The sequence below is a fragment of the Aphelocoma coerulescens genome, chromosome 8, assembly GCF_041296385.1.
Source record: "Aphelocoma coerulescens isolate FSJ_1873_10779 chromosome 8, UR_Acoe_1.0, whole genome shotgun sequence".
Taxonomy (NCBI): domain Eukaryota; kingdom Metazoa; phylum Chordata; class Aves; order Passeriformes; family Corvidae; genus Aphelocoma; species Aphelocoma coerulescens.
Genome location: NC_091022.1, coordinates 30,224,242 through 30,239,157, shown reverse-complemented (window position 1 = coordinate 30,239,157; position 14,916 = coordinate 30,224,242). Strand labels below are relative to the sequence as shown.

The window sequence follows — 14,916 nt, the reverse complement described above, 5'->3', positions numbered from 1 at the left end:
ACAGCAAGTAATGACTTTTCTTGAGTGGCTTCTAGGTAGATCAAAACCACGATAGAAAAATCTCTCAGAGCTATTTATTTATTTTTGTTACCGCCAGTTTAGTACTAGTTCTGGAAAATACCATGGCAAATTACAACTCCTGTGGCACTAGAGGCTAACCAATGATCTGTAGCCCTCACAAGAAATGAAGTAATTTTTTTTTCCACTTTCTTGTTTGATTCAAGCTATTTTTTAAGTACTTTGGTTTTTTGTAGTTTTGCAGTTTAGTTGTTCCCAACAGCTCTGCCTGCTGTCCACTGACATCACATTAAACAATCACTTACGAATTGCATCTAGTCATACAACAGCCCTGTCCTCTTCAGCACCCAAGTGTTTGGATCAGACAACAGCTCACTGCACTCAGAGTGGGGCCTGCACTGAGCACAGCAGGGTGAACATGCTCTTTGGTTTGCCCTCAGTTCTCAGCAATGCTCATTTGATTCTGTGGTTCTCCACCTGATGTCCCAGCAATCCTATTCTGTGATGCATCTTTCTCTGACTCATTTTGTTGAAATGCCAGAGAATACAACTGACAGTCCCCAAACATAATTTATCTGAAAGATTTCTTAACAGAAAAAGTAATCTCTCAACGTGTTTTTAAGAGAAAGAGGACTCTGCCCACAACTGAAGAATCCAAGAGTCTCTCAACCATTTTTCTTCAATCTGAGTGTAATTAACCATTGTAGCAATTCAAAACAGTTATAAATTCAGTTTTGGGCTCAAGTTCAGGGAATTTTTCTCTTGGTGAATAAGAAGCTCCACTGAGATTTCTCTGTGTTTCCTATCAAAGCACATCTCCAAGGAAAGCAGGTACTGGAGGCCTGATTTAGGGAGCATGAGTAGAGGATTTTTGGCACCTGTCTAATCTCAGTGTTGGTAACTACAACAGAGAAGCTAAAGCCACAACTCTGTTTCCAATATATCTAAATCATTAGGAAGCTGAGATAGTGAAAGCACAAACTGCGCTCGTAATTCATGGGCCGCTGAAGTCTGGTAACAAGCTTTATTCCCATGTTTTCTTTTTCCTAATATGTACACAATTTACTTCTGAAGTCACAGATATTCTGTAACAGAGCTCAGGAGTGTCTTTTATTTTCCGAGGCTTGGATTTGTAGTGTTAATGTGTCACAGAACACCCCCAGAGGAATAACCTTTTACCCCATCAGTTTGTTTACTAATGGCATTTCTTGGTTTAATAAATGAGGTCCCTAACATTAAAACTTTTCCTCGCTCCTAAGGCTTTGTTATTGCTATTGCAAATTATTTCATTACTTCAGAGGGCTTATTTCAAATCAGTACCACATCTTTCTTTTGTTCATATCCCCATAACATATAAGAAATAACAGTAAAATCTTTCTCTTCATTACCTTCCCCTCCAATCTCATTACTTCATGTTTCTTTATGTTGAATTGGATGAGTCACTCAAGTTTCTAATTCAAGTTTTGAAACTATTCAAATTTAAATTACATGCTTCAGACCATCAGCAAATAACATCCTCTCATAAAGGTTGGGGGGCTTTTTGGTGTGAAGAAATGTAATTTAAGTCCTAGCAATGCTGATAGTGCTCTGTAGATTTAGTCTCTTTTGCAGTTATCATTTTCAGTATGCAGAATGTTCTATTAAATAATACACAGCTCTCCAGAGATTTACATGTATATTATTTATGGAGGAACCCCTACCATTATATAATCCTAACAACCTTGTTGGCTAAGTAGTTCCACCCAGGGAAGCATTTCATCTTGTCTCAAGAATATTTCCTAACAACTGTACTGCAGTGAATTTCTTGCTGTCTACTTCAACAAGTAACAGTTCTTTGTCAAAGGGTTAATTTCTCGCAATAGAGAGAGTTTTTAAGGCCTCTGCAAACTCTCTCATCAGCCTTTTATTTACCCAGTGTTGTGTAGTGGTTAATGTCCAGTCAGATTCAGACAGCAGAAGGACAATTCTGTGCTCCTCATTCTCCTGTGGATACACTACATGACCTAGCTATAAGAAGTATTCCTGAGCCTAAGGCTCTCTATTTAGAGAGTGGAAATATTAACCCATATGTAAGTGTAAAGAAATATATGGGATTTTAGATTTTAAAAAGTGGTCTTACAAACCTTGTTCCATTTATTATTCCCTATATGGTGAAATATTTTCTAGTACAAAAGACTTTTAACCTTCAGTAAAGCCATTGTTTAATTTCTTGTGTTAAGCCTTTCCTGGTTGAGTACCAGAAAACCAGTGACCTTCGCTGAATTATGAGAGCTATTGGGAACAGCTTCTACTTCTTACTCACACATTTCCTGACTGATAGAGACAGGAGGGGAAGACTTAAGCACACTGCTGGTGTGGGAAGGATACACTGCAGCTTCTGCAGAAGAAAGTTTTGCCTTGTATTAATCAAAACCAGAGCAAAACACAACCCCAAAACCAAAGCAAATGCTCTTGATCTGTTCCTTGACTATGCAATATGTTGTCTTCTATTTTTGCTTGAGATTGCATGCAGAGTAGCGAACATCAAGAAAATCTCTACAAAGCACGGGTACATCTGATACTTTGATTGCATTGTCAACTCAGGTAAGGAAAGAGATAAATACTGATATCAATAGGACAAGCATTTTAACCAAAATACAGGGATGATTAAATGGATAGTATTAGCAAACTGCTTTTATGTTGGGAATTGAACGCAATCAATTTTCAGAGCACTGCAGCAGCAGGAAGACCACTCATTAAATTAATTTAAATCAAAATCACCTTGTGAATGGATTCAGTGTTGGGAATAAACAACTGTTATAATTTATTTTGATATATAAGTGAAAACTCATAAAAGTTTTCCCCTACTCCCTGTTCTTCTGTTAAATTTGTTTGATTCCATTGCTCCCTCTGGGCTTCACAGGTGTACGTGCTACAGAAATTTGGCTTGATGCACATTTACCTATTCCCTCCAAACACACAACTTCTTGGGAAGCTCTTAGCTTCCACTTACAGAAAAAGAAAAATCACATTATGTAAATGGCAAATCAAAATTCAACATTTACTAATTGCTGAAAAGTCTCTAAAAACCTGCACATTTAGTGGTAGTGGCATCCCAGAACTTCACAGCTCTCGTTCTCTGCTCTCATATGGCACAGTTCTGCCACAGGAACCCGCACCAGTAACTCGAGCTGGTGTCAGCCAGAACCAGAGGGCACAGCATAAGATCTCCAGTTGTAAATATCACTGGACCACTCTGAAGTGGGCTCATTTCTGGCTTTGCCTTAAGCGTCCTTTGAAGGGCTAATTCTGTTTCATTTCCCTCTATTTTCAGCTATTTAGCATAATTAATTTGATCAGCCCAGCGAATAGAGTGCTTCTTTCTTTCATGCTGCAATGATGCAATTTCTTTGACCCCTATTTCCACCTTTTAGATATAAGAGGTTCACATATTTAGAAATAGTGACTACTGCATTATTAGTAGTTATATTTACAGAATAATTACTTCAGTAGGTGAAAATACATATTTATCTATTTCTAAAATGGCAAATTTTCAGGTTGCCTCAATGCCATGTGCATTTACACCTCCTGTCATGTTGCTCCAGTTAAATATCTTTTCAGGAAACTGAATTGTGTAGCTTTTGGAAAACATGGGAATCATGACAAACTGTATGCTTCACAATAAAAAACAAATGATCACCTTTTAGGAAAAAGTAATGAACATGTACAATATTAGCAGTTCATTAGTAACTATTAAGGAGAAATGCAGCTCCGACTAAATCCCAATCCTTGTCCAAACTTGAAGCTAGCTTAATCTTAAAGGTTTTGAGATCATGAGAAGTTCAATAGACCTGCAAGAAGAGTAATATTGTACCCTGAAACTCAATCACACTTTTTAGAAATTTTTTTGATTCTTTTGTTAACAGGACTATCTGTTACTACAACTCCAACTCAAAGCTCTTAAGCACATGCCTAACTTAAGGAGAGTAAGATGGCCACTAAATCAACATATGCTCAAAATCTGTTTCCCCTGAGAACACTGTTGCAGATTTAAGGTGTGCGCCCTGTCTCTTCTGGGTTACCTGTGCTCACAGCATGAGGTGATGTTTTTTGGATAGCAGGTAGTATTTTGGCTCATTTTCCTCCATTTCTTTCTCAGCCTTACTCCTTTAAAGCCTATGCTGATTCTTCAGGGTTTTGGGGAGCAGAGACAAAAGCAGATGTGGAATTTACCCGAGTTGCTTCTATCACTAGGCCCTTTTATTATTTCTTCATACAGAGCATTCAAAGCAGTTTTGCAGGCTATAAATTTATAAGCAACAAGGCAGAGGGTGGGCTCATAGATCACAGTGTCATGCTCTCAATCAATATACATACAACATCCCAGATGCTGCTGTTGTGGCTTGGGCACACAAGAACCCACCTCAGTTTCACACCAGCTCAATCAATCCTCTTTGCTCTTTTTTCTAATAGACATGCTATGATAATAATTAGGTTTTTGTTCAAAGCAGCCATTCTGTAAGACATGATACTCAAGGTAATACTTTTATTTTTATTTTATGGGCTCTTGTTTTGTTTTGTTTACAATTATCAGTGCCTGCTCCAGGTTCTCCAGAGAGCTTTTTTTCTGAAGCAGGTGCATTTTCAGCTCATGTAATGGATTTAGAGATATTTGGCCATAAATAGATAGTGTTAAATGCTGCTGTAAAAATGAGATAAATGTTTATTACCCAAAAGGTTAATAAAAAATCCACTTGGGATCCTCTAGAAAAGAATTAATCCCTATAAGCCTGTATTGAACCAGTGACAGTTGCCCAAGATTCACAAGCAAATTGCATCCCTAAAACATCTTAAAAGCAGAAAAAAAAAAATCCCAGACTGAACACCACAGTAAATGGAGGGAAGGAATTCATGAGATAGGTATCATTTATTATCTAATTTAAGCACTTAGTAGCAGCATCTGTTTACAAATAACCACTTTCAGCATTAGATAAGTCCCATGTTAGGCTACTGTTCCTTCCCAACTTTATTATCAAACAGTATGATTTTATCAGGGTAACACAGAAAATCTCAGCTGAAAAACAATGAGCTGTAAAACAGTCAACAATCCAAAATGTCAGCAGGAAGAGGAACCAGCACTTGCCAGGCACAAGAGACTTCATGCATATACAATCTTTTCCCTGAATTTCATAGGTTCTTACACCTGGCTCTAATGGACTAAATGCACTTGACTTTTTACTCCCCTTACACCTTGCTGTTGAATACATAAATGACATGTCATAGCCTGGATGGAAAAATAATTTAATTTTATAGGAGTACAGGTGGTGTTATAGCCATCAGACCTGACGGGTGCCCATGACAAAGTGAACCTAACATGATCTGTTTACACAGCACATGGCCATTCAATGCAAACTCTTCCACACAGGCACCTTTCCTGCTCCCCTTGGGGGGCAGGCAGAATTTACACTCTCCCAAAATCAATATCCCTGTGGCCTCCCGACGTTTTCAAGCATTCTCTTTCCTTATTTCCATTCATACCTCACTTCTTCTAGTTGCAAGTCTGCTTTTCTGAATCAATAGAATGGATAGCAAAACCTCTCTATTCGTGCTAGAGGTGATTAGTGGAGTTAAGAATTATTTGGCCCTCTAAGTCTTAAACAGCCTGGCTGTCATCCCCCCCTTCTGGCTGTCTGCTAGAATGAGACAATAAATCCAAGTTTGCTTCCCCAAAGGAATCCAGTGACTACCGGGGATGGTGGATTTGGGGTAGCTAAGAGCAGTAGATGATTTCTGCACCATTTGACAGCCAATAACCCCATACATTCTGCTTTTATTCTCCTTATTTGTCCAAATCGTTGATGGATTCTGTCCATGTGAGGACCGTCTTTAAGGAAGGATGAAAAGCATTTTATATTCTGTGCCAATCTACATAACTACTTGAAGCAAACACTGGAGATGAACCTGAGTTAAAAGGTGCTGACTGAGATCTGAGCCTCCCACGGGCTGCAAATGTACTTCTGGGAGCAGTGAATTACGTATCTCAACAACTGAAAACATCAGGATTAACTCAACAAGACATATTTAAGCCACAAATTTCAGCTCCTGAGGTTTTCAAACTCTGGATAGAAGGACCAGCCTGGTATACATCTTCAGTGCATTTTGGTGAAAAAGCTGCATAATATCAAAACATGAGTTTCAGCACTGAAGTAGTGTGAGTGGTATGAACTAATGAGTTGTAAAAGACCTTTAGCCAGAAAATACAACCTACTTCTTCCTCTTCTGACTCCTAGATCTGAAATTACTGGCTGCACAAAACAGTTGCATTTAGTTTTTAGAAGGCTGGCACAGGATATAGGGATTGCAGGTTCGAAATTCATTGTAGGTACTACAGTCTTTGGCACATCTTTCTTGTGCTTTCATTTCCAATTGCTTCCTTGTAAGGAAGTAATGTAAAATCTCCTTGTAAAGGCATGAAAAAAATAACCCTCTGTGAGGTTGTCAGGGTCTCACAATGAAAAGGTCTGAACTAAACTGATGCAAAATTTGGCCAGTTGCTATTTTTTCTTTTTCAGGTCACTGTATTCCAATGCTGGTTTTATTTTCTCAAAAGAGTCATGCAACTATTTTATGCTGTCTTTCCTCTTCTATTTATTGTCCCTGATACTTTTTCCAGCATTACAGAGCTCTTAAGAAATCTGCACCTTTATCCTCCCAGCCACTAAAACCGTGGAAGATTTTTTTTCTTTTACTAAATACAAAATGCTTTGAGATATAACCATTCCTGTGGGCGCACCTTGGTAGCGTGTGAGGAAACTCTGAAACTCCAGTTTATTTTATGTTATGATGCTGTTTGCTAGAAATATATCCTAAAGTTAATGAAGTATCACTGCAATCAGAAGTTTAATCCAGATCCTTCAATCCCTCCAAACTTTGTGATATTTTAAGCTGGTACAAAGCTTCAATTAACCCCGCCTTTGTGTATCCCCAGTCCTGGGCTGATGAAATAGCCTGACTCCATTCTGAGATTGACAAGTTATTAATTAGGACAGCAGGCCTGTCACAACCTCTAAGCCTCACTAACACTTCCTTGGAGAGATGCATTGTCGCCTACTATTGGGATTAAGCTTCTCACTTCCAGAATATAAACCTCAGTCACAGCACTGGATTGAAAATGACTCTATTTGTATTTTTGCAGCCCCTTGGCCTGTATCTCTTCCAGTCTGGTTTTAAGGATTATTGAAATCAATGGGAGTTTTGCCACTGACTTGACTGGGGCCAGAATTTTACATATTTTACAGGGAATCCTGAGAAAAAGAATTTAATTAACAAAGTAGATTATCAAGTGCAGTGGAAGAAACACAGCCTTGAAATAGCCTCAGTTTTCTTAATAACAGAGATTGTGAGTCAGATAATGTAAGGCAAGACCTGATCTAGAGAATCTTGCCATGGTGGCTGAGAAAGCAGCAGCCAACACCACAGACTCCGATCAACTAATAGTGAATTATTGTTGTAAGACAATGCTCAAAGTACTTGGAAAAAACCCTTGAGTTAACAACGCTGTTGGACTCCAACAAAATAAAGGGAAGCTTTTACAAGGGATGATTGAAGGATTCTTGGGACTCCCTGTGAATTGAACTCCTGCCTTGACACAAAGACATGGTGAGAACATACAGATTTGGAATCAGCAAGAACTGTATGTTTTCATATTATTGTTTGCATTGTATTACTTTATTGTTCTCTAAGGAGGCCATAAACATACAATAATGGCAATCAGATGCAGTGTGAACTCTGTTTAAGAAAGTTTTCAGTTGCATTGTCTTTACCTTGCACCAGTTTAGGCAGGGAGCAGAGTGTGTGTATATATAGTGTGAATACAAAAAAAACCAAACCCACAAACAAACAATTTTAACAGGAAAATGTCTATGCTAGGGTTTTACTGAGAGTGTTGTATCCCATTTGAAATATTCACATTTACTACCAGGTACCCTGAAGAATAGCCACAGTGCTAAAACATGAGTGCTTTTGCAGCTCTATTGGTTTAGAGACAGCTGCTTTTGTTGGATTAGATTCACAAGAAAAGCTCTAGCCAACGCCATGTAGGTCACCATGTGGGGTTCTAGCACTTGCCACACTGCAAAAACATTATTTAAGACCAAATTTTGTGAAGGAGCCAAGGGCCCTCTGTAGCATCTGGGTGTGCTGGTTTCTAGTTCATTGCTCAGAGAAAAATACATGGTTTCAAGACAGAAAATGGAAAGGGATTAATAGAGGGATTTCTGTACAATGCAGAGCAATGCCCAGTCTTAGATTTGAGTCCCCTATGCATTTATCAAAGCCATCAATATACAGCTTTATAGTCACTGTTTTCAAAACATCCACTGGCCTGTAGACATCGTGTAGAATGATACAAGTACAGTATGTAGAAAAGCAACACCACTAAGAATGCACATCTAAGGGCACCCCACTCCGGATAATAACAACTTCCACAGTAAAGCTATAGTCAGTCATAACAATTAAAAAAATCCTACCTTTTCCTTCCTACCCTTTCTAGTCAGCCTTTCTCAAAGCACTTCTGAATGAATACTATTTAACTGCTGGGTTTGAGAAAGGACTTAGATATCTCAGATTAAGTTTCCAGTGAGTAAGAGTCAACACTGCAGATTTATGCATTACAAATGTAGCACACACTGACTCTCACATCTATTAGATGAGAGCTCCAGAACTGCTGGAGTATGGAGATTACACAAAAGCACATTCCCACTCTTGGCAGAGTTCAAGTCTAGGTCATTTTGGCAATGGACATGAAGGAAAAGCATTGCTGTTTCTGGCTGTGCTGGAAATGTAAAAGTCCAGCTTCAGTCTGTTTGGGACCATGAGAAGGGGAAGACTCTCATCCAGACTTTAACACTTTGCTCCTTACACAGCTAGACATGTTAGATGTTAACTCACACAATCCAAATAAGGAATCATACCAAAACCTGAGATATGCACAATTCTGACTAAATCTAGAAAAACACATAAAAAACTAACTGACGACCAACAGCCAACACTGTCACATTCACAGAGAACTGAGGAGGCACTCAGAGGAGGATATTGCCCAAGAGCCATGCAAGAAATTCCCATCATCATTTTTCTAAAAATTACCCATAAAACTTTAAAACCATAAACAACAGCTCTTTTTTCCCACCTACCCAATCTACAGTTCCTCTGCTGCCAAGAAGATGCCACAGAGCTCCCCCTTGTCACGCACCACCAGAAGCAAAAGCTACTCTGCCACCAAGGTAAGGCCCCCAGAAACACCTGGTGCCATCCCTGGGGTTTAAAAAGATTCAGCTGGGTATCATCAGGCTCACCTGGCCCTGCCTTCAGGATCTTTACTCCTAATAATGCTGTCTACAAAAGATTGAGCTGGAAATGGCCTTCAGGTGAAGAAACTCATCAAATGCAAAGACCCAGGTTGTCCCCATAAGCATGAAATGGCAAAGTGTCTTTTTTTTTTTTTTTTAACAGAGTCATTTTTCAGGATGGATTTATGTCCTGCAGTGTTCACAAGGCCTGTGTTTTCACAGCATTTGAGGCAAACAAAATGCTCTTGATGAAATACCAGCTCTTACTGTGTGCAGAATATGGCATTAAATTTATAGAGCAAAGGAAGAAGTGGTTTACTTGCCTTGAGGGGAATTGAGAAGTGACAGTAGGCACTTAACAGCAAGTTCCAATTACAGCATTTAAATATAATTGCATAGTCTGTTAATCTATGTCAGGGTGGCATCATTTTAATATGATTGTCACAGATTCTTTCTAATATTATGAGTGATGTGAGTGAAGCTGAGCCTACGGAAAAGGTTCAGTTCCAGGTCTTAATATACACTCTAATTCTGTCTGTCAATTATGCTACGGAAGAGTTCAAATAAAGGTCTGGGGATCTAGAGGATGTAGCTACCTTTATTAAAGTACTTCTATTGTAAATAGATGTATGGGTCAGGAGACAGTTATCATTTGGTCTTGTTATTTTTTATGAGCCTACCACTATTAGAATAGACTCTTGTGTATAATCATTTAGATGTGTCATGGAATCTTATTTCAAATGGAAACCATGAAGTGAAATAACAAAAATTACAGCTTGACCTCTGCAAATATGTTCATTTAGCCACTCCCATTTGTGCATTATATATAGTATTACAGGAGACAATTATAACTCAAGGAGCCAAAAGCACTTTGAATATCATTTATAAACTCCAAACTTTTAATTATATAATGGAAATTTAACTATACAAAGAACGGAGATTGATGTCTAGTAGGTAAACTTCAAAATTTAAAATAGGCATTACTCTTCTGGTAATGGTGAAAATATGCAGGCTGTTTCTTCTGGTGTAAAATCCACATGAAGGTGTTCCTGCCTCCTTGCTCCCTGACATCTAGGTCTGCACTGGGATTTACTGCCTCCACAGTTGGGCTTTAGGAACTGATTATATGGCTTCACTTCAAACTTGATTAGAATTTATGCAAATTGAAGAATGTCTGCTTTTAGAGGGGTTTTTCATCCTAACCAGCTCACTGATCTGGTTTAGAAAGCACAGTTGCATCAACAAAAGTATTGCAGCTCAGGGGCTGGAATAAACAACAGCAGTAAAGGGAGAGAAATTGTTTATAACAAGCTTCCCAAATTATTTTCTACTGCTGGAGAGTATTTAAAATATCTCTGTACAGGCACAGATTTCTGGTCATATACCTCTCCAAATGCTGTAGATGTTTTGTAGGCAGTATACATAAACAGAATTTGCAAAAATGCCACCTCCATGGAAGAATCCACTTTTGTTGTAGTGATGAACATGATCAACCAACAGAATAAAACAGGAAGAAAGTTCCATACAACAGAAAGCAGAGGGTGGAATTACAAGGCAGTAATTATCAAAGCTTCCTTATTTTTGTGCAAATCATCACTAGATCCTTCAACAAGTTTACATCTCATATTAAAATATCACTGCCACCAACAAAAGTATCCCTGAGCACCATGCTGGCACTTGGGCTGCTGTAATCGTGCAGGAAGGATGCCACTTACTGAATCACTGGATTTTCCTTGGCCGTTTCCCATCCAACACTACAGGGCTTGGCTGTGTTTAACTCTCAAGATCAGGCAGGATCTCAGCCAACATTGCATGGCCACATATTTTCTTAACCCTCCGACCAGCTGCCATGCTAAAAACACAAGTTGCAAATGCCCAACTACATAATTCCTTAAATTTAGGATGGTCTTTTCTAGCATTTTATTGTCCCAGTCTCTCCTCAGTTGCTTTTATTTATCGGTCACTCTATTTTCTCTGTGGTTTTTATGGTAGCAGGATAATTTTTAAATAGATTTTCTTTCATGGAAAGAACCCAATAATATCAAAATATGGAGCTTCGCCTAAAATGACCTTTCCTGAAACAATGGCTATCCTGGGGGCTTATGAGAAGAGACCCAAAAAAGAGATGTAAATTTTGGAAATCAGTGAAGCAAGTGAGTGATTGTCCTATGAGCCCTTGGACAACACTGCACAGAGCTACCATATGCTTCCTAGTGCTCCCCTAACTGCCAGCTGTCTCCACCTTGCTCCTTCCAAATGGCAGAGGGGGCAGCCGAATTGCCAAAACTGATGTTTTGACCTGCAGTTATAGGCAGAGAACAGGCTTGGGGTCGGTTTGCTAAGAACGTAAGCTACATGTAAGTAGAGCAAGGACAAAATAAGGTCGTATCATTCCACTGCTGTCACGCGAGGGTAACTGAGGAAAAATAACAGAGGCGTTTCTGCTAAACTAGGGGGAGATGAAAACAAAGCCCAGCTTCTGAGCAGCATTTTACATCCATTTTTCCCTTCATTTGGAGAAGAAGCAAATGTTATATAAAGTGCCAGGCAACAGAAAATTGGATCCACTGCCCTTTGAATTAATGTGATCTGAATGCAGATAAGCCTAAAACAAATGAGCGGTTGAAAAATGCGCAGGCTGAGGAACCTATTTCAATCACCGTATCACAATCTCCTTTCTCAGGATGACCCAATTTGCTCTCTTCTGTCTCTTCTTATCCTCCCTTCCACCATTTCTGGCCATGTCAATGGAGAACCATCACAATAAGTCTTAGTTTGGGGTCTGTGCCACACTGGGCCTTGTTTCTAAAGACTGGTGCTTAGAATCACGGAATGATTTGGGATCGAAGGACCTTAAATATCATCCAGTTTCAAGCCCCCTACCATGGGCAGGGACGCTATGCACTAGACCTGGTTGCTCCAAGCGCCATCCAACCTGGCCTTGGACACTTCCAGGGATGGGGCAGCCATAACCTGTCTGGACAACAGGAGAGGTGCACCCCAGTGAGTGGCGCTCAGCACACAGAACTGGCATGTCCCCAGTGCCTGCTGGACTCAGAGCTTGTGCTTACACAGACCTCCTGCCACAGGAGGAAGGAGTGTGCTTGTGCTGCTAAACATTATGAGGATGTTTGATGGAAGCTCTTAGACCAAGAGGAGAAAAGCCACTGTTCTGCTGAATTACAGTGGTTGCTCCCGGATCCTACCACATCACTAAAGACAGTATAGAAATCTCTGAGAAACCTTGTGTGAGATACCAGCCTCTTGACATCATTTTAATGATTATTTTTCCAATGCTTTGTTATGGTGGTGTATCTGGTGGTTTTTTACTATGCCAGATGGAATTCTAAAGCTTCCTTCTTAGGAAACATTAAATTGGACAGGTTATGACTGTCTGATTTGAGTTACTCTCTAAGGTATGCATCTCATGGGAGATTTTATGAATAAAAGCTTTTAATAATGAAACACATAATAGGCAGGTGTGAGGCAGAATGTAGGAACACATCCTTATCTCAGTCATAAACTGAAAGCTTGGAAGAAATGCTAATAAACTGTTAAAAGCCTTTAATTAAGTGTGGCCCTAATAAATTGTGTGCTGCTTGGATGTGTGGACTTAAGAGATCATAAAACCTCAAAAACTCTTAGGAATTTTGCTCCAGGGCACCTGGAGACACTGAACATGCCACAGGTTCTAGGAAAGGCAAAAGACAGTGCAATCACTTTGTCAGTCTTCATTGCCCCAATACCTTCCTGGGGGTTTCATGACCTGCAGAACAAAGAGTGCCAGGATTCACATGCTACAGCCAGGCCATTGGCCAACCATGCAAAACCAGACAGGAGAATGTGAAAAAATGCTTAATTTATTTAAACTGCCTTTCATGCAGAAGCAAGACCTGCAGAATGAGGCTCCTGAGGGCATGGGTTTTAGGGGGCACATGCTATCTCGCTGCATTGTGGCCTTTAATATTTTGCAAACATATCCTAAGGACAGCTAAGCTTCTCCAGGTTGGGTAAAAATCAGTACTTAGAAGCAAAAGACACAATGAATGAACCTATACATACACTAAGGAAGCACTTATCACAAAGTTGACAGTGTTAGATCTCAGAGAATCCTCAGAGAATTGCTCCTACCTAGCATTCCAAAAACCTCAGTTTGACCCTGCATCCAAAGACTTACACTAAGACAAAAATTCACAGAGAAGCCCAGGCTTCATTGGCTCTAATTCTCATAGAATAGGTTGTTTCAAGTCTCTGCTCTTGAGGCTTTCCAAGGCAGTTCTCACTGGATGCTACAAACTTCAATGGGCTGTTTGGCAATCATAGATCGTGGTGGCACCAGGCGAATGTCTTCAGCCCTGGAAGACCATCAGGAGTGAAGGATATTCTGCTGGATTGCTGAACTGACTTTTCACCACACAGGAATTTTCTCCACTTTAGACTTTGCTTGCATTGCCAGGTTGAACTGACTCTGTGCTTGGTGATTTGCTCTTGTAACTTCCAGAATGCTCCAAGAAACTTCCAAGAGCTCCTTGGTACAGAACGGTACAAACAGCAAATCGAGCTCAAGTAAATAAGATGGTGCTCCCTGTGCATGTACTGAACACAGACACACAGAGACTCATTATTGGACCTCCCCTCTCACATCCATATGTTTTTGCCTTTCCCTAATGATGCTTCCACCATGCCAGTGTCTCCTCCTGAACAGGAGATGCACAACAGCTGGTGAAACAGGACAAAGTCAGGGGAGAGCAGCAATTAGAGGAGTTAACTGGTGAAGCCTGGACATCACTAGGAGACATTTTCCATGTCACTGTGCATTCAGCATGGAATCTGTGTCATCACATGGTGCAGCAGTCTTGGCAAATCTGTTCCAAAGCTGAGTCTGCTGGCACTTTGCAACTACCATCATCCCTGCTGTCATTGCTCTTTGGCTGCCTTACTGCAAATGGTGTTCTCCTGTCACCTCTGCTGCCACACAGACAGACAGGGCTCAGTTTAGTTCCAGCCTACCCACGTAGTCTGTCACCAGGCTGAATGGGAATACTCTGGACTCCTTTTAGATGGTATTTGTCCATAAGAGAGCCTGAAAAGCAGGGATATAATTATTTTCTGATTTTATCCAGGAATAGGGGAGGAATTCCTGATTTTCTACAGGCATAAATGTATTCAAGTCTGCTCATTCAGATGTTATTTTTTCAGTGAAGATCATGCAACAGATAAAGAGTCCATGAACTTCAGGCATTACACCTGAATTCTTTAAAGGGACAGCAGACATTCCTGGGAACTGGAGTTTGGCTTATGTGTAAATCAGCACAGGAGTGGAAAAATTATTCTGGTGTTGAAGTAATTTTGCATCTGTCAGAGGCAGTTCCTTCTGCATAAAACTGTATTCACTTTGGATTTGCAGTTATAAAAATGGAAAGGCATGAGAACAGAGCAGCTCCTGGCTCATTTGTCAAATGTTGGGAGCGTATCATGCTGTACTGGACAAACTCATTTTTCCTGCTGTGCAGATCCTTTTCTGCATTTCACCCCTTTCATATATCGAAATAAACTGTTCATTATTTTACAG

The 14,916-nt window shown here is 39.9% G+C and overlaps 1 long non-coding RNA gene across 1 annotated transcript in view; it reads right to left on the bottom strand.

Annotated features, from left to right (window-relative positions):
- Nucleotides 1–9,275, bottom strand: part of LOC138114296 (uncharacterized) — a 35,827-nt gene extending 26,552 nt beyond the window's left edge. The window contains exon 1 of the long non-coding RNA XR_011152582.1: nucleotides 9,189–9,275. This is a non-coding gene — a long non-coding RNA (uncharacterized lncRNA). The remainder of the gene's footprint in view (nucleotides 1–9,188) is intronic.
- Between the last annotated feature and the right edge of the window lie 5,641 nt (nucleotides 9,276–14,916).